Consider the following 23,751-nt stretch of genomic DNA (forward strand, 5'->3'; position numbering starts at 1 on the left):
TCATAAAAAGAAAGATAAAATTTCCACAGCCTTCTGGGTTGTCTGGGTTAGGAGTGAGGTTCTCCTTTGCTATCACAAAACTAGTGTTTCTCTCACCACACTGGACTTCCTGCCCACAGGCCTTTGCAACTGCTATGCTTTTATCTGTAAACGGTACTCTGCCCAGTCTTTCTTAACCGACCAGACTGAGTTTAGTGATGGGAAGGCTTTCCAGAGGAATTAGTGTTAATAAATGCAGAGGATTTCAGTAAGAGGAGAAAGAAGGAAAGACCTTTCAGGTAAGAAGAAAACAGGAACAAAGGCCACAAAGGAGGATTAGAAAGCAGACAAACATTTGTAGTTTAAGAAACCATGGCAAAACCTGAGACAGAAGATATATTTTATGTTAATTTTAAGAGCAAAAATGGATGAGGTAGGGTAATACAAATCCCTGCATAATCCTAACAAAAGTAGAGTTTTCAGGCTGCATTTCCTCAACTGTAGTTAATATACAAAGAAGTTCAGTATCCAAACACAAAAAGAACAGCATGCTTGTCAACTACCTACAGATGTGGGACTGTACAGATTATTTAGAAACCGTGTTTCAAAAGGCTTCCGAGTAGATTGTCTGGAGTTATAAGGAGTAAGGTGTTCTCTGCCTTGTTTCTCTGCCTGTCACTTGGTAGGTGAGGTGAACTGTAGAATGAGATATGAGGCCTGCGGTGTGTTTTCCTGGGAATTAAGCTGATTTCTTTATTTTTCCTTTCTCTGTCTCCCTGGCCTCCAATAAAGCTCCTCGTGGTATCACGCTCTCTATCCTATGCAAGTTATTGTGGTGGCCATTAAAGCTGTTCACCGGGCATTCTTGGTGGGCAGACAGCACCTCTTGAGTTCCCTTGTGGTTAGGGGGCCCTGTAATGGGCTTAGTACTTAGTTGAACCAACATGAGATTAAAGAGCTAGGCTGGGTGGGGAAGGCAAAGATGCAGAAAGGAGATGACTACAATGTCCAAAGGCTTGGTGACTGGGCCACTTGAGGCACCAAAAATATGACCTTCCATTAGCAAAGGTCAGAAAATGATAAAGAAAATTTTCAGCTGAAGGAATTCTGGAAATACATAGGATCAACTTTGCCTCTTTCAAATTTTCCAAGGTCATGTCTAAACTCCATTTCTGATCTCACTTGAGCTAAACATCTTTTTCATTAGAAGCTTCCCTTTTAGAATCTGTTCTCATACCTTGCTCAGAAGACAAAAATCACCACCTGCCTCTAGGTTGTTTCACAGAACCAAAACAATGTGGATAGCCCAATCAGCCTGGACACATACTGCATTGTTGACACTGATTATTGTCTCTCAATGTTTGTCTTTCCAGCCTGTCAGGTATAAGAAGATTCGCTCATTAATACCAATACTTTCACCCACGTGACATTTTATCAGGTTTTCTCCTATAGGCATCTGTCTATGATAGTGATATACAAATTTCTCTAAATACTTTAATTTGATCTTCACAGAGTCAAATCCTTGTGTTACAGTCAGCTTTGCTACAATTCAGGCTAGTTTGCATGCATCTACCATAAAATCTATCGATACCACCCTCCCTCTGCCAGCCAATGTTTGTGGAGCATCTTAAATAGCCACTGTGCTAAGCCTTGTTGCAATGTAACAGCAAGTCTACAAATAACTGTTAACATTTATTGAACCACTAAAACACACGGACTCTAAATGAAGTGCTTCAGGCATATCTCAAGCATCATCAAAGCCCTGGAAGACTGGCAATACTCCCTCCTTCCACAGACAAGGAAGAGAGGCCTCCATAAACAGTCATTTACCTATGATCACAGAGCTAACTCCTGAGTTTATATTCCCAAGGATCCCCTTGAGAGTCTTCAATACCTAAGAAGTGAAAATGGCACATGAGCAAAGGGCTCTCACTACTCTATTCATGCTCAGAGAGAAGTACCAGGAAGAAGGGGCTCTACAGACTGGAAGCGGGAGGTGAGCTTTGCTAGAAGGAGTGATTAGAGCAGGCTTCTCAGACAAGGTGATGGCGAGGGGCAAGCATTCCTTGGTGTGTGGAAAGATAAAGGCCGACTCCAGTTGGCTGAGTGCAATGTCTCCTGTAAATCCAGTCTAGTGGGTAGGACCCACTCCACAAACACCCCTACCACTTGCCCCCTGGCACCACATACCATCTGTGACCTGTGCTAAAAGGAAGTAGGTAGTGTTCCTCTCCCTGCAAATCTGATCCTGCCTGAGAGTGAAAACAGTCAGTCACTTGATCAATCTCCGTTCCTCTCGCTCTTGAGGACCCCTTCCAAGTCAGTCTTCAGCCAAACCCAGGGGATACACCTCCTGTCCTCAGGACCTGTCCCAGCCCTCCCTCCCTTCAACAGGCTGTTCCTCTCTGGAAAGCGCCTCTTCCCTTCTGCTGGAGTTGTTGGCCTCCCTGCTGTGCCCTGAACCAGCCCAGTGCAGCCATGCCTGGTCTTGGCACCTGCGTTCTCCTCCCAGGGAGGCTCTTCAAGTCACCACATGTCCCAGGGTTGCTTTTTCTGTCAGCTGGTGCACAAAAGAAAGCACCCCAGCCCTCCCCATGGCCTTGCTCACCCCCTTCACAACGCTTAATTTCTTCATTCCACCGGTCAGGACCTGAGTCACACGCATCAATGACTTGGACCTGGCCTCGCCTCCTAGAACAGGGTTGGGGAGCCACGGTGAGGAGCCACATCTGGCCCACTGCCTGAGCGTTTACAGGAACACAAGCACACCGCTGTTTTACATCCTGTCAGAGGACCTTGTAGTGGAGGTGCAACAGAGACTTTATGGCCCATGCAGACTGAAATACGTACTGTCGAATCCTTTCAGTGAGGTGTGCCAACCCCTGCGAGGCTGTCAACTCACCTTTCCTACCGTGTCACACTCAAGCTCCAGAGCATCTCAGTGACCTGCCCAGTAGGCAAAACACAAAGTGGCAGGGATGGCAGACAGACAGGAGACGGGCTGGAGGGACAAACCACCTTGGCCTGGTGACTGAGTTACAACACTGTGAAGAAAGGAGGAACTGCTCAACAGAAACATTCAACTATGGCTGTGTTTTTGGTCCAAGAGTGAGATTCTAACGATCAAACCATAATACCATCTTCCCTGGGAGCTATGGCACCACTGATGGATATAAACTGACACTTGGTGGGTGTCCGGAAAGGGAAATCAATGTCAGAGGAAATGCACTATTCGTGTAAGTAACTGGCTCTGTTGTGTTGGGACGAAGGCACACCGAGGATTCAAAGTTTTGGCAATCACAGTTATAAATGAACAAATCAGAGTGGCTGACAGCTGAATAACAAATGCATATATTGAAGCAAATTTGTAAATTTTAGATAGGAAAGTAATTAAGCAAATAGACTAGCACTAGCCTTGATGGAAGAAAGCTTTTCGAAATTAAGGCTCACTATCTGGGTTTGCATACGAGAAAAGCAGGGCCTAGTCTAGTTAACCCCTCCTGTTACATTACCCCGCTGGTTAAGAGGAGGCTGGAACAGAACTCAGAGCTCCCAACTGTGCTTCTGTATAGCCAGTGCGCTTGGCAGCAGGAGAGAAAAGTCTGGAGGGAAGGCTGCCAGCTCAGAGAACCTCCACTGAAGTGTGGGAAGCACCCCTGAAAAATCACAAAGGGTCAAAGAGATGACAAAGACGAAGAGGGTTCACTTAGGAGCCCCACGGGGCATTCTGGACCTTCATCTAGCTTGACCTCTCAACAGCACACCAGTTCTCACACTTGAGGTGATCAGAACCACCGCTCAGCCTTGTTAAAACATGATTCCCTTCCTGTGGCTCTCATTATACCTCCCACCTGGTATTCTCTCTCTTCTGGCTAGCATTTCAAGAAGGCAGGAAGCTTAAATTAGATTGCCTTCTTCAGTGAGAAAGTATTTTCTAGTTCTCATATAAAGAGTTAACATTAATGACAGGACTGGAATGAATGTACATCAGACACAGAAAGTTAAAGCACTGAACAGATTCATTATTCTGACAAAAATACTAATGACAGGGATCTGTTTTCATTAATATTAACTACCTGCAGAGTAGGTTTAAATTGATTGATGTACAAAGACCAGGCATAGCGGCTCATACCTGTAATCCCAGCTACTTGGGGGACCATGGTTAGGGAGGATCATGGTCTGAGGAAGACCCTGAGCAGAAACTTAAACCCCAGTTTGAAAAATAACTAAAACTAAGAAAGGATCAGTGGTATGGTTCAAGTGGTAGAGAACCTATATAGTGAAGATGAGGTCATTAGTTCAATCACATGAAGAAGAATGGAGGAGGAGGGGGGAGAGGAAGAAGCAGCAGCTAATAAGCAACCATTTTCATGATGCTAAGCAACCATCTTCATGATACCAAGCAACAGAGAGAAGCACTGCAACTGATATGCACAATACAACACCCATGATTACAAGATATAATACACGCTATCCAACTGGCTCTCCAATTTCCTTCTTTGTTCCTTTTTCCTGTTCTTTCTCCTCTTCTCTCTCTTTTCCCACTCAGCTGTAGAAGTATGCAACACCCTATCTTATTAACCAGTCTCTCCTAATAACCTGATTAAAGCATTTGCTGCTAAGTTTTCATAAAAGCCATGCCCTGCACAACCCTGTTTCAGTGACCAGCAATCCTAACAAGATGGCAAGCCACTGGTATATTTTATGGAATTTCAATGGCACCAGGTACATTTTCCAGGCCATTCCAATTTCTCTGTGGACTGTTAAACCCCGTACCTGTGAAACAAATGAGGGACGGAGGTGTGTGTCTGTTCTTCCTTAGCCTGGTAAGCTGAAGCCCAGAGGGCAGGGGTGGCCACCTGGGTTAAGGAATTAAGGAAGTCAGATCCAAAAAGGTATGCTTAAGGGGAGAGCAGCCACCCAAACTGGAGCAGATTAGCTCTAATGCTTGCAGTTATTGGATCAGCATACAAAGTAGGAAAAAGCCGGGCCTACAGACATTCAATTTTCATAAATTGCTACCTTTTGGGGGTGTTTTCTCCCAAGAGCATATTTCAGTCAATATTGCCAGCACATAAACATCTCTCATAAGCAATAAATGAAAACACACAAAGTACTCAGGATAGAAGAGTTTCTAAACAGACTTCTTAGATACTTTCTATAATGCATACAAGACTTTAAATAAAAATGTCATATTCACAATGAGGTCTGTAGGAATAGATTTTTCACTTGAAAGTAACTTCTACACAATACACAAATAAGAATCTAGGGATGGCAGAACTTGACTTGAGACAAGTGAACACATTTCATAAGAGTCTTTTCCATGAAGTATTCTCAAGTGTTTAAAGCAGTAATTGATTCCATTCTCTCAACAGCCCTGGATAACAGTTGATCAAACTTTGCTACATAATTTTAAACATGTCCGAGTTCCTAAGAAGCAGCCCAGAATGAATTTCTCTTCCCATGTGTTTAAGAGGAAAAAAAGAGTTTCGAGATAATGTAGCACAGTGGTTAAGAATTCAGACCCAGCAATAATATTTGCTAGTGTTATTAGCAGCTAGTGGATCCAAGGGTAGCTCATTTGGTTTGATGCTGGTTAGGACCTTAAACCATGGTGGTCTGTTTGTAGCTCATAAAAGGCCAATGATGTTATTTAGCTATTTTTGAAAAAGAACATAATAAAGCGAATTCAGAGTAGGTTTGAATCTTCACAGTGATACTTACTAGCTAAGTGACATTGGGGAAGTCACTAAGTCTAAGATGGAGACACATCTACATCCTAGAGCCATTGAGGGGAAGAGATGCACTGACACCTGTAACACTTAAGAGTGTCTGGCATACAGCAAGCACTCAAGTTTGGCTATGTTGTCACTGCTACTACCTCCATTACTACCACCATCACTGTCACCATCATTATCCCCATCCCCAGTTCATTTCAGGAAAGCATAAGAACTTAAATTCTGAAGTCAGACCTGGCTTTGGACTCAGCTGGCCAATCTAAGTCACCATCAAACCATCTACAAAATGAGTAGGATATAGTATCTAGCAAGGCTAAGCTGTCCAATGTTTTCAATAAGTAAACTGCCCAACAGAGAAAATCTATTGTTTTCAAAACAAACATATGAACCAACTGCAATGTATATCTTTTACTTATATCCTATCTATCTCTATTAAAAATACACAATTTAGCTGGGCATCGGTGGTTCACACTTGTAATCCTAGCTACTCAAAAGGCAGAGAGATCTGAGGATCATAATTCAAAGACAGCCCAGGCAGAAAAGCCCTTGAGACTCTTATCCCCAATAAAACTACTCCGAAAAGCCAGAAGTGGCACTGAGTCAGCTTGATTAGGCTATATTCCTCAGTCAATCAACCAAAAACAAATCTTGGGTTCCCATAAAGGTACTTTGTAGATGTGACTTAGATATATAGACTTACAGAAGTGACTTAAGTCTATAGTTTTCTTTAAGGGAAATAGTCCTACATTATCAGATTGAGGCTGATTCAACCTGCTGCAAGACATAAAATAAAAAAAAACGCAACTAAAGATTCCTGGGCGAAGAAATTCTATATAAGCTCAGCTCATAGCCAAGAGTCCCAAATATTGGTCCTGCCTGACCAAGTTCCCTACAAAATGCAGTCTTCCCCAGTCCTACACTCACATAGCAAGTTCTAGAATCAATATCTCACGGTGTATTTTCTATTTGTTCTGTTCTTTGGTGAAACCCCAATAATCTATAATATTGAAATTCATCTATAATTAAATTACATCTAATATTCAACTTTAAAAATAGCATCTGCTTCACAGAGCCAATGTGAAATAACCACCATAGATAGCTTCACGCAGTGCCTGTCACATAAGATCTGTGCATGTATACCACATGATATCAGGTCCTAAGTGACTGCACTCATGGATGCAACCAACTGCAGACTGAAAATATTCAACAACAAAAAAACACCACATAACTGAGTCTATACTTAATACATACAGACCTTTTTCTTGTCACTTTTCTATAAAATTTGGTAAAATACGTTAACATATTTGCATTGCATTAGGTATTGCAAGTAATAAACAGGATATACAAAATACCATATTCTTTTATCCAAGGGGCTTCCACCTCTGCAGATTTTGATATCTACAGAAGGGAGCCACTGGAACTCACAACCTTCAGGACACACTGAAGGACAATTATACACACACAGGCATGCGCTGGAGTGCACACCTGCACATGCACGCACGCACACACACAGAGACAACTGAGGGTGGTTTTTATTTTCCCATTATACTCGCCTACATTTTCCAAATTCTCCAGCATAACAACAGTTTTATGTTCATTTAAGCCCTTTCGATAAAAAAAAAATAAGAAAATTAGATAGAAATACTAGACACAATCCTGATAGCCCGTCCACAATTAGCTTTGCTTCCTGGTTCCAAGATTTCCCTTTTTTTTTTTTTTTTGATGATACATCACTTATTCACATAGATATAACCATTTGCCATATTTTTATCGAAAATATCAAGTAGGAAAAAAATCTTTTGTAGTTATATAAATTGTACATTGTTACCTAACAAAAGGAACCAAATGAGAAAGAATTTATAAAATAGCTAGAGACAAGTAGAAATTGAAGGGGGGGGGGAATCTACACTGTAAGATGAGATAATTCATTCTGTTATAAAAAAAATCTTACCCTGGGGAACTAAGAAACAATGTAGTAGCAACATCCAACACCTCCAAAATGGTCAAGACTATCCACACTTAATGTTATTATTTTACAGTCATAATTTACAGCAACTAAAACTAAATTTTAGTAAAACAAAACTTGGAAATCATCATTTCCATGCTGTGTTAGTCAGCACAAGTTTTTGTCTCTGAAATTCCTCTGATCCTCTCTGAAAGACTCTTCTCTTGAAAGAAGTACACTTGTACAGATTTTTAAAACATCAGTGCTATTTAAAGCTTTCACAGGGATTTGGATGGGCACGTTAGTATTATATATTTATAGATATGTATATATGTGTATATATATACATATACATATACATATATAAACACCCAACACTAAGAACTATACAGACTTTGGTGAGGAAGCATGCAATAAATGGCAAAACACTTGAAAGTTACAGTTATTAGCATAATCTGGCCCTCTAAAGAGGCTGGAATAACCTACAGATGGGTAGATATGAACACATACAGACATCACACACACACAGACACACACACACACACACAGTGTTTTCAAAGTGTGATCTTTAAGAAGCTGTAGTCATTTGCTTGTTTCCCTGTTGACATTTGCACTGGGGATGGAAAAGCAAGCGTGGGCACAGAAAGAGAAAAATGCAAAAGGAATAAGTTGAATTTTAAGGAACTGGGGAACATTCTTGGCAATTCTCCAGGCAGCTTGGATAGCCTGTATCTGCTTATTAAACTTCAGACTTTAGCCTGGTATTTATATTTTAATTACAGATCTTGTTGCTCCCCCCAGAAACTCCACCGCCTGTAAGCATGACTTGTTTGCAAGCTTCTCAGAGCCGTCACAAGGACTCCCCTAAGAACACATGGTGGCTGTGCACCAAGCGTGCTGCTGGATCTTCCATAGATTTCATTTATTCATTTTGGCTTCTAGTCTTCATCCTTTTCACTACCTGGTCTTTGGGCATCCACTCAGAACACAATGGAATACTTACGGAATACCAGAGTAAGAAATGACGAAGTGAGCAGAAATTTACAAAGAAGCGGAGAAGCCAAATGCCACAGTCTCAGATCACAGTGCGGCACAGTGCGAGGGAACAGTGCCTCCCACTAACCCAGCACGAAAGCGAAACCTGCATCATGGCCTCCTCTCCATCTAACCATGCAGCCACAGGTACCCTGGGTACCCTTTCTTTGGACTGCTCACGGCCAAATGCATCTTCCCAGCACCCAATCTTCTCATTCTCCTCTGACAAAGTCCTTCCACGGCGCCCTACTACTTACATACAGCATCTGCACTCTTTAGATTTCTCTTTGAAAGTCTCTATTACGTGATTGCATCTGCTCTCCCATGATTACCTCCCAATATGCCTTTACAACAAACTAATTCAGATACTCAGTCAAAACCAATACATACCACATTTGATGAGAACATGTCACTGCCTCCACTTGTATTACTCATCCATACAGTGGGCTGGGCCCAAGGAAGGTCCTTGTGTATCCCTCAAGGCCCTTTTTCTCCTTCATAAAACCTCGTCTTCTTTCACTTATCTTATCATACACACACACATATATATATATGTAGGGTCTTTCCTAATGGCCTAACAACTCCTCAAACACTGTGGCTTTCATATATTATTTCTTTGAATCACAAGTAATATAGTCCTTGTAAGTTTAAACACAAATAATTTCTAAACTAATTAATCACAATAATGTGGCCCAAACCAATTACATGACAGCCATTTTGTTAGAAAAGTGATTTATAAGCATGGTAATTCTGCCTATTGTTCTAATTTAGACAAAGGCGGGAGAAGCTGATGCAATCCAAGTACCACGCTACAGGGGCGGGGCGGCATCAGTGAGAGAAGGGGTGGAGGCACGTTCAGGACACACTTGCCCAGACACTGTGTGATGGGTGCCATGACAGTGATACTACCGTGGCAAGTATTCAGGTGCTTTGTGGAGAGAGAAGAAGATCCACCTCGGTGAATTCTCAAGCATCCCTCAGTCCCATCCGTCTGTCTGTCCACTGAGAAACACATGCGCAAGTCAAAAATATGTGTCAAGGCATTCCCAAAAAGCTATTATTCCTACACAAAATCACACTAGAGCCTCATCTTCCTCCATAATGTTACTAAGCACAACATTCGCTCCAAGCACTGAAGCAATGCTGAGGAAAGTATGACCAAGATAGATACCCACAGATAAACGCAGGAAGACAGTAAGAGTGTGCAGGATTCTGGGAACAGAATGGAGAGCGAAAAGGACTGCAGAGAACTTGGTGTCATGGACTCCAACAAAGAAGACAACTCAGAAAAATAGGAGTAGTAACAGCTTCAAATGTTCCTGCAGCATCACAGATCTGGCACCTGGAGGTCAGTGTTGCAGTATGTACCCTAGCATGTATGAAAGGAGACCAAAGGGACTTGACGAATGAAAAAGGTCATCACAACAAAAGAGGGGCATATGGACATCACAGTAGGGTGATGCACCATCAAGAAGGCACATCTTCAGGATGGAAGAGGCCTCAACAAATTCCTAGCACAGAAAGACAGGACTCAGATAACCAGCTGGAGAGGGGAACCTTGGAAAAAAGTGGGGCTTCTCCCCTACAAAGACGGATGGGAGAAAAGGCTTAAGGAAGGAAGCCCAAGAAGTATATGCAATATACTTCTATATCGTATATCCCTCTAGGTCATTCACTGAAACTGACTTGGGCTGGGAGATTTATACTCAAGTTTCATTTATTATCTGTCAGTACCTGAGAATCTACTAACTGGCAAAAGAATACAAGAAATGTAGTGTTCTCACTTAATTGAAATTAGTAAGGTAAGTTACTAGAAGCTGCAAACTCTTTCGAAGATAGTTCTTAGGTAACTAAAATGTTTGAAATGAATGCAATGCATGCATATCAAGTTTGTCAGATGACTCCACTGTGTTCAAACTTTTACCTAACCAAAAAATCAAGTCTTAAATTTCATTAGACTACAGTTATTCATTCTTATGAGAGAAAAAGAAAACTACAACCTCTTTCCACAGTATGGTTCACACTTCAAAATGATGTTTCACAAGCTTCTGGAGTGTTAAATGTGTTTGTGAATCATCCCAAGTTGAGTCTCAAGTGGAAACACAATTTCTAACAGATGCCACTCATTTCTGGTTCCTCATGAGGAACCAGGTTGAAGACTATTAAGGATGTGTGAAAACAGAAATACTCCAAACCCTCTTCTATCACTACTATGACCTCCGCAGGAACCACTCCTTCAAAAGGACCCAGGGAGAATCCATCCCTCCCGCTGTTCTCCCTTAATTATGTCTGTATACACACACAAGCAGGTGTACTTTTCAGAGCTTCAACTTCATCCTGGGCACTCTCTTTGAGCTTTTTGCTCAAAATTAGTGCTCTACCACTTGAGCCACAGCTCCACTCTTGGCTTTTTGCTAATTAATTGGAGATAAGAGTTTCATGGACATACATGTACGGCTGAGGCTAGCTTTGAACTGTGATCCTCAGATCGCAATCTCCTATGTAGCTAGGGTTGTAGGCATGAACCACCAGTGCCTGGCTCTTTAACTACCTTTGAGGGATTCTACCTTTGAGCAGGATTCTAGGAGAGCCTAGACCTAGAAAAAAAAAGCATAACAAATATTTCTTACTGTAGTTTCTGATTCTCCCAGAGTGTAATCCTCACCTTTTTGCTTTTGAAAAGGTCTACTAAATCCTAGGGTTCTAATATGCCACTGTCCTCCAAAAGAAGTTACTGTGGCCAAGCACTTTGTGAAGTTCTGATCTCTTACACCTTTTAGCAGGTCATTGAGTTCATGAACCTGTTCTATGGTTATTTTTCAGCTTCTGGATTTGTTGCTTGAGTACACATATTCAGCTATCGGTAGAATTCTCATAATGGCTCCTGGGCTATCGAGTGCAGATCATTATGAAAGCATGGCAAATGGATGGCTCTGAACTTCCTCTCCTTACCAGGACAATAAAGAAACACCACATCTATGGGAGAAGTATAAAGCTTATCACTACCATCAAATCTTGAAATTTGTGAGGATGGTAATTCCTCAAAAAGGGTACATTTAAACAAGTAAATCAAAACAAAGTAAATCTTGGAGAATGACTATGAGCTATTAAATATCCTTTTTATATTTGGTTAACCTACCAAACAAAGCATCTTTCCTAGGAAGTCAACTAGTTCCTGGCATCTGATATAAAGATAGCGAGTTAGAAAATACTTTACCAATATGCAAAAAAAGCAAGAAGTCATTTATTTCCATGGTTCAGGAACAACCCTACACATGCTTCTGCAGATAACAGCTCAGCTTTTGAGAAATTGCTCCTAGCTATGCATTAGAATCTAATCAAAGGACATCAAGTGATCATGTGGTCTAAGCTACCCAGAATAATTGAAATGTTATTTAACCCACCAAGCTATCATACTGGGTCTGATAGAGAAAGAACTAGTTAAAGAACTAGGCTCTAGCATGTGTACTAGGTCTCCCACATGAGCTCCCTATATGAGCAAGTCTCAGATACACCTAACATCTACTGAATAACTTAAGGCGTCACGTAGAACTGTGTGTGCATATATGCAAGCATGTGCACATACACGGGTGCTAGTCCTAGGACTTGAACTCAAGGCCTGGGCGCTATTCCTGAGCTTTTTAGCTCAAGGCTAGTGAGCTACCACTTGAGCCACAGCGCTATTTCCAACTTTTTTTGGTAGCTAACTGAAGATGAGTCTCAGACTGTCCTGCCTGGCCTTGAACTGCAATCCTCAGCTCTTAGCCTCCTCAAGTAGCTAGAATTAGAGGCACCAGCGCGTGGCTCATGGTGGTTTCTTATGACCTGCTGAGAAGGATCCTTGGGCCTGGTTTAGACAAAGTATGCATGATATCAGGCACCAAGCAGAAGTCTACTGCTGTAACCTTCCATCATCAGGAAAGAATGTTCCTGAAAGACTTTATGAGAGCAAGCACATCGGCATCTGCTTTATCTATTCTGACAAAAAAGGGGGGCCAGAAATACAGGCAGACATATACTGATTCAAAGGCAGTGATTAATGATTTTGATGGTCAAAGAATTTAAAAAAAAGTGTTGGGAGAAGGTACAAGGACACTTAAGGAAGAAGATGGACCACTGAGAATGAGTACATTATATGGAAAAGTTTTGGTCCCATGGAAAGGTACAGCTATCCACTACAGAAGGGCTGCCCAAGAATCAAGTGGACAAAATTGTAAGTCAGTTAGTCTTTGTCACCAGCCATGTCAGTGTTTCCTCAACAGACCCAGTAGAAGAGACCATGCTAGCAGAAGCAACAGCTCAATGGGGATTGAGCAACAAGAAAGCTAACCTGGACCTTGTCAGTAAGTACCCAACCAGTGGTGGAAACCAAATCTCAGTCCCCAAGACAGCAACATTCTGCTGGAAGATCAGGCAACCAGCTGTGGCAGTTTGATTGCAGAGGACCAGCCTATTCATGAGGAGGTAATGGTCTGTCCTCACTATTAACTCCAAATGTGAACTCACATACACCCCCATACATAAAATATATTCACATGTGGTCTACCTTTCCTCACTCCTCCTTACTCCCTCCTTCCCAAGAAGGTTTGGTTATAGTGGTAAACTTTACAATTTAGTGTCTAGACTGTAATGATTACTCAGCGATGAATTTCCTAATCTGAGATCCTCATTTCAGTCTATTGTTGACTATCAGAAGTACAATCCTCTTGCAACAGGAAGGAAAAGAAAAGATCAGCCATCAGAAAAGCAACAGTTTAGCAGATTGACAATACTGGGTGTTGGCAAGGATGTAGAGCTGGAGTGTGAACTGGTATATCCACTGTAGAAAATGCTAACGGTATCTTCTCAGTAAACATACGCCAACTCTACCACCCAGCAACTCCACTTCTAGAGATATTCATAAGAAAAATGAATATGTCCAAGAAGAGACATGCACAAGAATGTTCAAGGAAACTTGTTTCTCATAAACCGTCTATCAACAGTAGAATGGATGTTACAGTGCATTCGTATACTATGCAGATCCCAAGTAGCTAGGATGATTACAGGCTTGAGCCACTATACCCAGCTTACCAGACTCTTAAGATGGCCTTTTTTTAATCTCCATGGTACAAATGAAAATGTTGAAAAATGTGAGAGGGGAGGAGCAACGTAACCATCTGGGAGCTCCTAGTATTCCCAGATGGGACAAGACATCTAAGTACCGGGCCCTTGGTCCACTCCGGCCTGAGGCAAAAGCCCCTGGTGAAGAAGGAAGTTCGCTGACCTCCAAGTTCTGCAGTAACTTCTGCTGAGCACGCCGCAGGCTCACCTGTTTCTGATGCCTTCCAGGCTGTGCTCGATCCCTAGATGGTTTTTTCATCTCTGCAGCAATCCTCACCCTCTGTTTTTGTTCCACTTTCATTTTTCTCTCTGACCATTAAATTTGCCATCTTTCAAGAACTACTCCCTTTCAGCCTGTTGGTGGCTTTCTAGCAAAGCAATAGAAAGAGTCATTTCTGTTATTTTTGACTAGATACTATTTTTAGGCATCTGAACAGTGATGGTATGTTCACTTTATTTATGAAATATTTTCTTAATCAAATTAGATGCTTTGGCTGATAGCAATGCAGTCGTCCTTGTCTTCAGTTAGTTTAAATGAAGACACTGATGGATTTCTGTAAAAAGGCTAATTTTCAAATAACAATTCCTCAACTTGAAGTTTTGCTCAAAAAGTTTGCAAACTGGTAGTTTAGAACACAGAAGTAACTTTTTCCATTCATGAAATATCTATTATGTACCCTGCACTATTGTGACAGATATGCTGAAGTAAATAAAAGAGATAAATCCTCCATTGTAATTTCTGTAACTTAATACAGGGGAACTCTGGTAAAAACAATGCACAATACATGTGTACTCTTGTGACAGTGTATTTCCATTTTAAGCCCTATCAACACCCTGGCCACTGTTAGCTGGTATTGCAAGTAGTGCTATGAGAAGCCAACATTCCTACTTGGCATTTTAAGTGTCATTTAAAAATTCAACAACAGCCTTGTTAGTTAACCAAGGGACTATTAGAAATTATCTTAATTTGTGAAATGAGTCGTCTCTAATACATGTGGTTAGTTAAAAGATTACAGAGGCTCCATCATTTCTGCAACCCCAGGGCATAAAACCCAGCCAGGACAAAAATCTAATGCCTATTAGGTATTAGATTAGGACATTCATGATCTGGAGCTTGTGGTGCAGTTGCACTCCTTATGGGATTCTGTGGCAACTGAGTAATGGCTTAGCTAGACTCACCTCTCACCACTGTCACTATAACTGAATTGGAAGGAGTCATTTGTGCAGGTGCCAAAGCTTCCAGTGAAGGGCTTGGTATGAAGCTCACTGGTAGAACACTTGCCTGATATGCAGAAAGCCCTGGATTCTATCCCCAGCACCAATGTGTGTGTGTATATATATGTATGTATGTATGTATGTATGTATGTATGTATGTATGTATGTATATCTATGTATAGATATACATATATATATATAAAATAAAGGAAACAGTGGAGTATAGTGGAGTATAGAATCTGGAGGCTATCTTTGGTTCAATGTTGAACAAAGCTACACACTGCCCTCTGGGAGGTGATGGGAAATGAAAGGTCTGCACAGTAAGGGTAGGGTGCAAGGGGGAGGAGGGTGGTCCAAGAGTAGTGAGATGGTAAAGAGACAGACACATCTCATAGGTCTTACAGGCCTTGGCAGATCATGTGATAGAGTTTGGATTTCAAGGGGCTGGGAATGTGGCCTAGTGGTAGAGTGCTTGCCTCACATACATGAAAGCCCTGGGTTTGATTCCTCAGCACCACATATATAGAAAAAGAGAGTCTGGATTTTATTCAAAATGTAATGGCAGTCACTTAACGATTTCAAGGAGCTGACTCAATGTGGTTACTATGTAGACAAATGAAGAAAGTAGGGGACACAGACAGTTATTGTTACTGCAATATACATGAGAGACAATGGCACCTGAGTATGGGCCTTTGAAGACACAGTACACATTAGTTACTTAATATATGTGACATATAATACAAATATTTCTCCACTACACATTTTAAGAGCAATCACTAGAGAATTTAACAATCAGAAATGACATTATCTATTCTGAAAAACGTATTCCGATACAGAAATGCAAGGCCCAGGAATACACTCTTCACACTGCAGACTGAGCTGAACTCCTGCTCCATTCATCTCAACAAAAGAGGGGGAGCAAGGATGCCTCCATGCCCCGGCCCAGTGTGGTTACCCCAGCCTAGGGTCACATTATGCAGGTCTTGGAAAGTGAGGAGTGGAACTGCACACCAGAAGCATGGAGTGCGGCAGAGCCAGGGACTCTGCACGGTTCCTCCTCAGGCTCCTCTTTGGCCAGCTCCCTGGCAAAAGAAGCCTCTCTCCCCTTTCCCCTGTCACCAGCAGCTGTTCTGATGTGGTTTCCTCCGCCCTGGTAGCTCAGTCTAGAACTGAATAACAAATGTGCACAAGCTGGAAGCCACTTATATTTGATGTCCATGGAAACAGCTTATTTGTCAAGCATCAATTATAAAAGCCATACATAAAGTTAAAGAGTTCTCAATGTACTAACTCATTTCATCCTCATAAAAAGTGTTATCTCCATGTTTCAGAAGAAGAAACTAAGATGTAAAGAAGTAACTTGCTCAGCTGTTCAGTCGCAAAGTCAGAGAGAGAACCCAGGTAGCCTGGCTGCTCGGCCCCATGCTCTTATGGCCTAAGCTGTGCAATGCCAGAGTCTGGCTTGAAGATCAAGCGTTTCAGAAGTACAATAAAACAACTGCAGTCAATTACCAGAAAGTCTGACTTAAAGACAGTACTCCACTTGTACTTTAATGAAGAAATGTTCAGGTGAATGTTTAGCTGGTTTCTATAGTGCAGAAATTACAAGTTTGCTTGCATCAAGTCTTGGATCACCTCCAGGAAATGAGATTAATGTGTGAAGAAGGGATAACACTCATTTTGTACTCACTGCGTGGGAGGGAAGAACAACTCGTGTACACACTTGTCAGTTCTGCCAGAGTGCAAGCCTGCAGGGAAGGAAGCACCGGTCTTCCGCAAGAACTTCCCACCAAGAGAATTATTAGTGTGAAATGAGCACTCGATTCAGGAATAAATGGCAGTCTCCAAATGTCAGAAGCATCCCCATGGAATAACCCAGGACCCCAACTAGACTGTTAAGTTGACATTACAAACAGTAGCCATGAAGAAAGGCATTCATCGGTGCTGACAGTGATTAGGAGCAGAAACAAAAGGGCCCAGAAGATTCTCATTATCCAACAGCTTCCTGGTTTAACCTTCTAAGAATGAACAGTGTTTCCTAAGTTCAAAATTCAGACCCAGGGGACTCTTGTTACACAGAACTGCAGAAAAAAAAACACCAACAATAATAGTAAAGAAAAGAAAAAGTGGCAATATTATATATGGGATATCTTTACTTAGAAGAAATAGTTTGCCAGTTAAAGATGATGAAAAAGGGTAAAATCTTCTATATAAAAGGTGATTTATACCATAAAACATCACCTTTGCCCAGTCACCTAGGTTACATAATATTAAGAAGTATAAACATTGCTCAATAATATTTTTCCACCTAGTTCTTCAGGGAGCATTTCCAAGAAATAAATTCAAAGTCATCCCAACATGAGAATCTTGCAAACCCCAGGATGGAGGTGGCACAGGTTTGAGTATTATCTAGAATCCGGTGGGGTTTTTTTCTTTTTTAAAAAGTTCATGCATCTAGCAACCTCAGGAAACTGAAGCAGGAAAGACAATCTGAAGCAGCAAGGGTATAAGGCTTTCAGGAGGGAAGGCGGGAGAGAAACAAAAACAGAGAATGAAAGAACAAAAAGAAGAAGGGAAGAGAAGGGGAGGGAAGGGAGGGGAAACAGAAAGAATGAATAAATACAGGCTAGGTGTGGTGCTTCATGTCTATAATCTCAGGACAAGGGAATCACAAGTTTGATGTTAGCCAGGGCTACACAGCAAGACTCTTCCTAAAACAAACAAACAAAAACTACAAAGAAACACTTTAAAGCAAGCAAATTTTATACTCTGCCCTATAAAAGATCTATTTTGATTTCTGCCTCTGGAGGTATAATAAATTAAAATATTATTTTTATATCTGGTAAAATTGCTACTCTAATACACTGGGCCACATTTATCCTGTGGCCTTTCACAGAGCCATCACCAAGAACAGATATAGAAAACTCTTGAGTTTAAGACCAGGCTTTAAAAACATGTAGGAAACCACATGTTCAACATGGTGTTCAATACTCAAGTTCTCTTCAACTGCATATCGGCAGTTCCCAATCCTAGCTTCACATTAGAGTTAATCTGGAAAGCTTTTTAAAATCATCAAAGTCTAATCTTCACCAGATACTGATCTGAAAGTGAAAGAAGAAACCACTGTGCTTTGTTGTAGCTGCTTTTAGTGCCAATGCATGCCTTTAACGGGCAGAAAAGATGGAGAATCAGACCTTAAGGATCCTATAGAAATAGTAAGCCACCTCCTCCTGATAGCATGATGGCCAATTATTCATCAGTGGAAAACAGACGGATAACATGTTTGAGGCCAACCCCAGCAAAAAGTTTCTGAGATCCCATCTAAGTGAGCAACCACTGGCCATGGTGGCATATGCCTGTAATAGTAGCCATGCAGAAAGACTAAGCAGGCATAAACACAAGACCCTACTTGAAAAATAACTAAAGCAAAAGGGGTGGGAGGCATGGCTCAAGTGACAGACAACCTGCCTACCAAGTTTAAGGCCATGAGTTCAAACCCTAGTATTGTAGGAAGCAGGGGAGGGAAGGAGGAAGGGAGGATTGAGGCCCCACAATGATATATGAATAGCAAAATCAAACCCTGAAAACAATCATTTTGCCTTTTTCCTGAACCCAAAAATCTTGTACACACAGATACTATGATAAGATATATACCCTTCTCCTGTCAGAGTAGTAGGGTTTATTCTGTTATTGTGTTGTTGTTTTTGGAAGTTATCAGGCTTAAACTCAGAGCCTAGTCACTATCTCTGAGCTCTTTTGCTCAAGGCTAGCACTCTAGCACTTTGAGCCACAGCTCTACTTTTGGTTTTCTGGTGGTTAACTGGAGATAAGCGTCTCATGAGCTTTCTTGTGTGGGCAGGCTTTGACCCATGATCCTCAGATCTCAGCCTCCTGAGCACCTAGGATTACAGGCATAAGCTACCAGCACCTGGAAGTAATTTTTTAAGCCATCTAACACAGACGTTTTAGATGAAATACAAAATCTCAAACATAATTTGAAAATTCCCAGGTATCAATGAAATTATTATTCATATCAATAATGAGAAGGAGATCAAACCAAATGGAGAAGTGGCCATTGACAGGTTTCAACATCAAGATGACTTAAATTACTTGGCAAAGATTTTAATAGAACAATGATTAAAAAAAAATAAAAAACAAACCAATTTTGGGGTGAATAATTACAAGGACACTTAAATGAGAAAAGTTCCTCCATTGTGCTAGGTTTTTAAAATGGGTTCACTGCTGGCCCAGCCATGATTGCACAGACCTGGATGGGGTACAGGCTGGGAGTTTTGTTTTGGCAGAAGAACACTTAAGACCCTAAGTTATGTACCTATTGGCCTATAGTATCCTGGTACCTGTTCACTACAAATCGCCTTGATGAAGCAAAGCTAACTTTGTGAATGATATTGTTGAATGAGAAAAATAAAAAAGAATCCTAAATAACTACAAAAGCAATACTTGCAAAACTGTTTGGTGTAAGTGAACTGAACACCTGGGGGGGGGGGAGGGAAAGGGGGGAAGGGAGGGGGGCATGAGGGACAAGGCAACAAACAGTACAAGAAATGTATCCAATGCCCAACGTATGATACTGTAACCTCTCTGTACGTCAGTTTGATAATAAAAATTTGAGAAAAAAAAAAAAAAGAATCCTAAAGGCAGACTACTCTGAGCAATTAAATGACTGCCAGCATCTATGTCTTCAAGGGGTTGGGTTAAGTGAAGGGGTACTGTGACCGTTCCCAGGAATGAATTTCACTCGACCCTGAAAGCATGAGCTATCAAAGTAAAAACTGATCCTGTGGACTGACTGAAAGCTAATAATTTCTGTTCAGCTAAGAATGCTAGAAAGATGACAAAAAAAAAAAAAACAAAAACTAGACGGCCAGAAGCGGCGCTGTGGCTCAAGTGGCAGAGTGCTAGCCTTGTGCAAAAAGAAGCCAGGGACAGTGCTCAGGCCCTGAGTCCAAGCCCCAGGACTGGCAAAAAAAAAAAAAAAAAAAAAAAACCCTAGAGACAGAGTATTTGCAAGTCACGTATCCAAACAATTGACTAATATCTAGAATATGTACAGAACCTCCAAACCCAACAGATAAGAACAATCCACTTAGAACTGCAGCAAAGGGGTGGGTGAGAATGTTGAAGGGGACGACACTGATCGAGAGGCACTGTATGCATAAATTGTTCTGATGAAGGGTGACTCCTTGCACAGCTACCTAAAAAAAACTGAAAAAGAACTACAGCAATGACATAAACATTTCACCAAATAAGCCACACAGAGGCAAATAAGCACATGGGAAGTTGTTCTATACAATCATTAAAAATACAATGAGCTATCACTGTACACCAAACAGAATGGCTAAAATAAGACAGCTATAACCATGGCAATAACCAGGCACCAGTGGCTCGCATCTATGATCTAGCAACTCCTGGGAGGCAGACTGAGATTCAGAGGATCTTGATTTGAGGCTAGCCAGAGCAGAAACTGTCCTCAAACCTCCATCTTCAAAATAACCAGCTAAATGCCAGGCTGGTGGCATGTTCAAGTGAGTGAGCACTAACAGAGCAAGCAAACCAGGTAATCCAAAGGTCTTGAATTCAAACTCTGATATCAGAAGAAGAAAAAAAAATAAAGACAGCCAGGCACCAGTGGGTCACACATATAATCCTAGCTACTCAGGACGCTGAGATTTGAGGATCACATTCAGAGCCAATAGAGGCAGGAAAGTCCATGAGACTCTTATCTCCAATTAACCTTCCAAAACACCCAATGTGGTGCTGTGGCTCAAAGTGGTAGATTACTAGCTTTGAGTGGAAAAAGATCAGGGAAAGCAACCAGACTCTGAGTTTAAGCCTCACAACCTACCAAAAGAAAAAGGGGGTGGGGACAGTAATAACACAAAGTTTTGGTAAGGCTGAAAAAAGACTGGCTCATTCCTCCATTGGTGGGTAAGACTGTAAAATGCTATGACCAATGTAGTAAACAGATGGGCAGTTTCTTCAAACATTAAATGTATAATTGCACTCAGCATTTACACAAGAGAAATAAATCTTGATTTCTGTATCCAAAATCTGTACATATATATTCATAGAACCTTTATTAATAAAGCCAAAACTGTAAACTACCCAAATGTCCCTCAGCAAAGACATAAAGAGAGAAACTAAACAGACTTTGGTATATCAAAACCATGGAATATTGCTCAGCAATAAAATGATACAAACTTTTAAAAAAAATACAACTTTGACACAATGAAAAAAACTCAATGACTCTCCAGAGAAGTATGCTAAATGAAAAAATAAATAAATCTAATCTAAAAGGTACAATTTCATTGATGTGACATTCTTGAAGTGATAAAAATCTAGAAATCAAGAACAAAGTACTGGTTGTCAAGGTTTAGGAAGAGGAAAAGACACTGGGAAGAGGAATGGTTATGAAGTGTAATATGAGAATTTCTGAGGAAATAAAACACTGAATGGTTATCAATATCCTGGTTGGAACACTGTACTATAGTTTTGTAAGAAATACCATTGTGGAAACATGAGTAAAGAAGCACAAGGAATCTCTGTGCTATTTCTTAAAACTACAGGTGAACTGTTTCTAAGCTAAAAGCATAGTAATAATAATAATAAAAGGTTACTGGCTCCCTGAGCTCTGACGGCTGCACACACCCAACACCAAGAGCTTGGAAGTGACCTTTACCTATATTCTAACTTTTCACTTAATGGTCATTTGCAGCTCCAGCATTTCATCCATGATTCATGAATCCCAGGAATCTAATTGTATTCAATAAGGAAGAGGCACCCTGTAGCCCTTCCAATGCCAATTATTTCATGGTCACACCAAATAGTACTACCAAACGGACAGCACATCCCAACCAAGAGCTGTCTCCACTGCTTTATTTCTCCAGGAAACAAGGCTGAAATACTCAAATACCCCCTATTCCCAGTGAACTGCTCCAAAGCTGCCTTTCACACACTAACATCCTCCTACAATCTGGGAGGGAACTGGCTACTGCTAATCCCTCATCTTGCACATTGTAACAAATCCAGTCCCCCCCCCCCAAAAAAAAAAAAACAAGTACCAAAGGATATATTTAGGACAAAAGATTCCATTTGTGTCTCAATTCACACTCAGTAGATCCTGACTCCACAAAGACCAGATTCAAAATAAAGCGTTTTTTTTAAGCCACCTTCCCTTTCTACTAGTAAGTTCAGAGCTCACAATTTCTCCAGATGTGGGATTCACATAACTCATCTGTAGGGGGAACTTACTTCCACCAGGGGAGGTAACAATCAGCCCTGAATTGAAAACTTCTGCCAACAGGGTATCCCCAACCTAACTTCCTATGCATTCTGGAATTTCAGAGCCTCCACTGGTAAAAACCATGTCTGTTTCCTTTCATCATTATACAGATTGGTTTATATAGTCTGCTAAATTGTAGTTGCTCCTACGAATGCCAGGTTAGCTAGGATAGACAGTAGTTTCTGTAGGCCCTATAGTCTGCTCTTTTCTTTGTAAATCTTTTACATTCATCAGAATTCAAGAGTGCAGCAAATGGTAACATTTCAAAAAGGTAAAAAAAAAAATTCCAAGGCCAAAAGATATGAATTATAGATTAACAATGCAAATGAGACGCATCAGGAACTCTACAGGGAGTTTCCCATGTATTGTTTCCTAGATAAATGCATGACGTTTTTGTAAGGCAGGAAAGTCACATCCCACAAGCATTGCCTGATGCCAATTAAACTAGCTCTGCCTAAGCAGGGACAGCGCAGAGCAGACGAGGAGACTGCGGAGACCAGCCCTATGCCCTTACTCTCAGACCCCAGATGCCTCTAAGGTGTGTGCTCCGACACAAAGCCAGCCTCCTGAATCCCCTTCCAGAGGCTCAAGTGCAGGTTTAAAGCTTATACATTTACCAATTATTTCATATAAATGTTTCTATATTTAATTAGTGAATACCAATTGTACAGCACCTACTTGCTCATAGTGTACTTTCATCATATTCACCCCTGTTACCCTTTCCTATCCCCCCACCTTTGAATCCATTTTTTGTACATGCCCTCTAAACAAAAGTTTCCTTTTCAGTTGTTCAGTGGAATATACAGTAGTTGTTCCAACTACAACAGGAAAGTCAGGCTGTTCAAATGGATGATAGGTCAGCTTCCACGGCAGGTCCTTCCTAAACGGCTTAAGTCTAATTTTTAATCAGCATTACTTTGCCTCAAGGGCTAAATATGGAAGCCATTCCACAGGGACATGTTCTTCATCAGTCAGTATATACCTTTTCTCCCAGATATTAGGTGTTTGCAGATGTGTTAAATATATATAGGAGTATACAGATACATGCATTTGTGACAGGCACCTACACCTTTACCAAGGTGATGAAGTGCACTGAGCTAGAACCAACTTAGCACTTCCTCCTCTCCATACATTCTCAGTCTCTCAGGAAACGCATACTGGGAAAGCCATGCCAATCCACTGGTTTCCAGTGAGCATCAATGGGGGAAGGACAGCTGATGGATCTCCTCCTGGCTAAGAACGTTATCATAAAATTAACAACCAGAAGTTTGTTGAATTCTTCCTTTCCTGTAACTTACTTATAAAAACTGGTGTCTCCCCCCCCCCCACACCCAAATACCTTCACATACTAAGTACCTACAATTCCTTTTATTATAAAATAAGGTCTTATAGCCCACGATAGAAACTAGAGCCTAGCATCCAAGTATTTTTGTAAA

General features: G+C 41.2%; 1 protein-coding gene and 1 long non-coding RNA gene across 2 annotated transcripts in view; one reads left to right on the top strand and one right to left on the bottom strand.

Annotated features, from left to right (window-relative positions):
- Epb41l4a (erythrocyte membrane protein band 4.1 like 4A) overlaps positions 1-23,751 on the bottom strand; it is a 207,517-nt gene that overhangs the window by 156,607 nt on the left and 27,159 nt on the right.
- LOC125340025 lies at positions 1,989-18,103 on the top strand. Its single transcript, XR_007208669.1, has 3 exons — positions 1,989-2,108; positions 11,004-11,006; positions 18,091-18,103. It is a non-coding gene; the product is annotated as an uncharacterized LOC125340025 (long non-coding RNA).

This window comes from Perognathus longimembris, chromosome 22 (genome assembly GCF_023159225.1).
Source record: "Perognathus longimembris pacificus isolate PPM17 chromosome 22, ASM2315922v1, whole genome shotgun sequence".
In the NCBI taxonomy this organism is placed as follows: domain Eukaryota; kingdom Metazoa; phylum Chordata; class Mammalia; order Rodentia; family Heteromyidae; genus Perognathus; species Perognathus longimembris.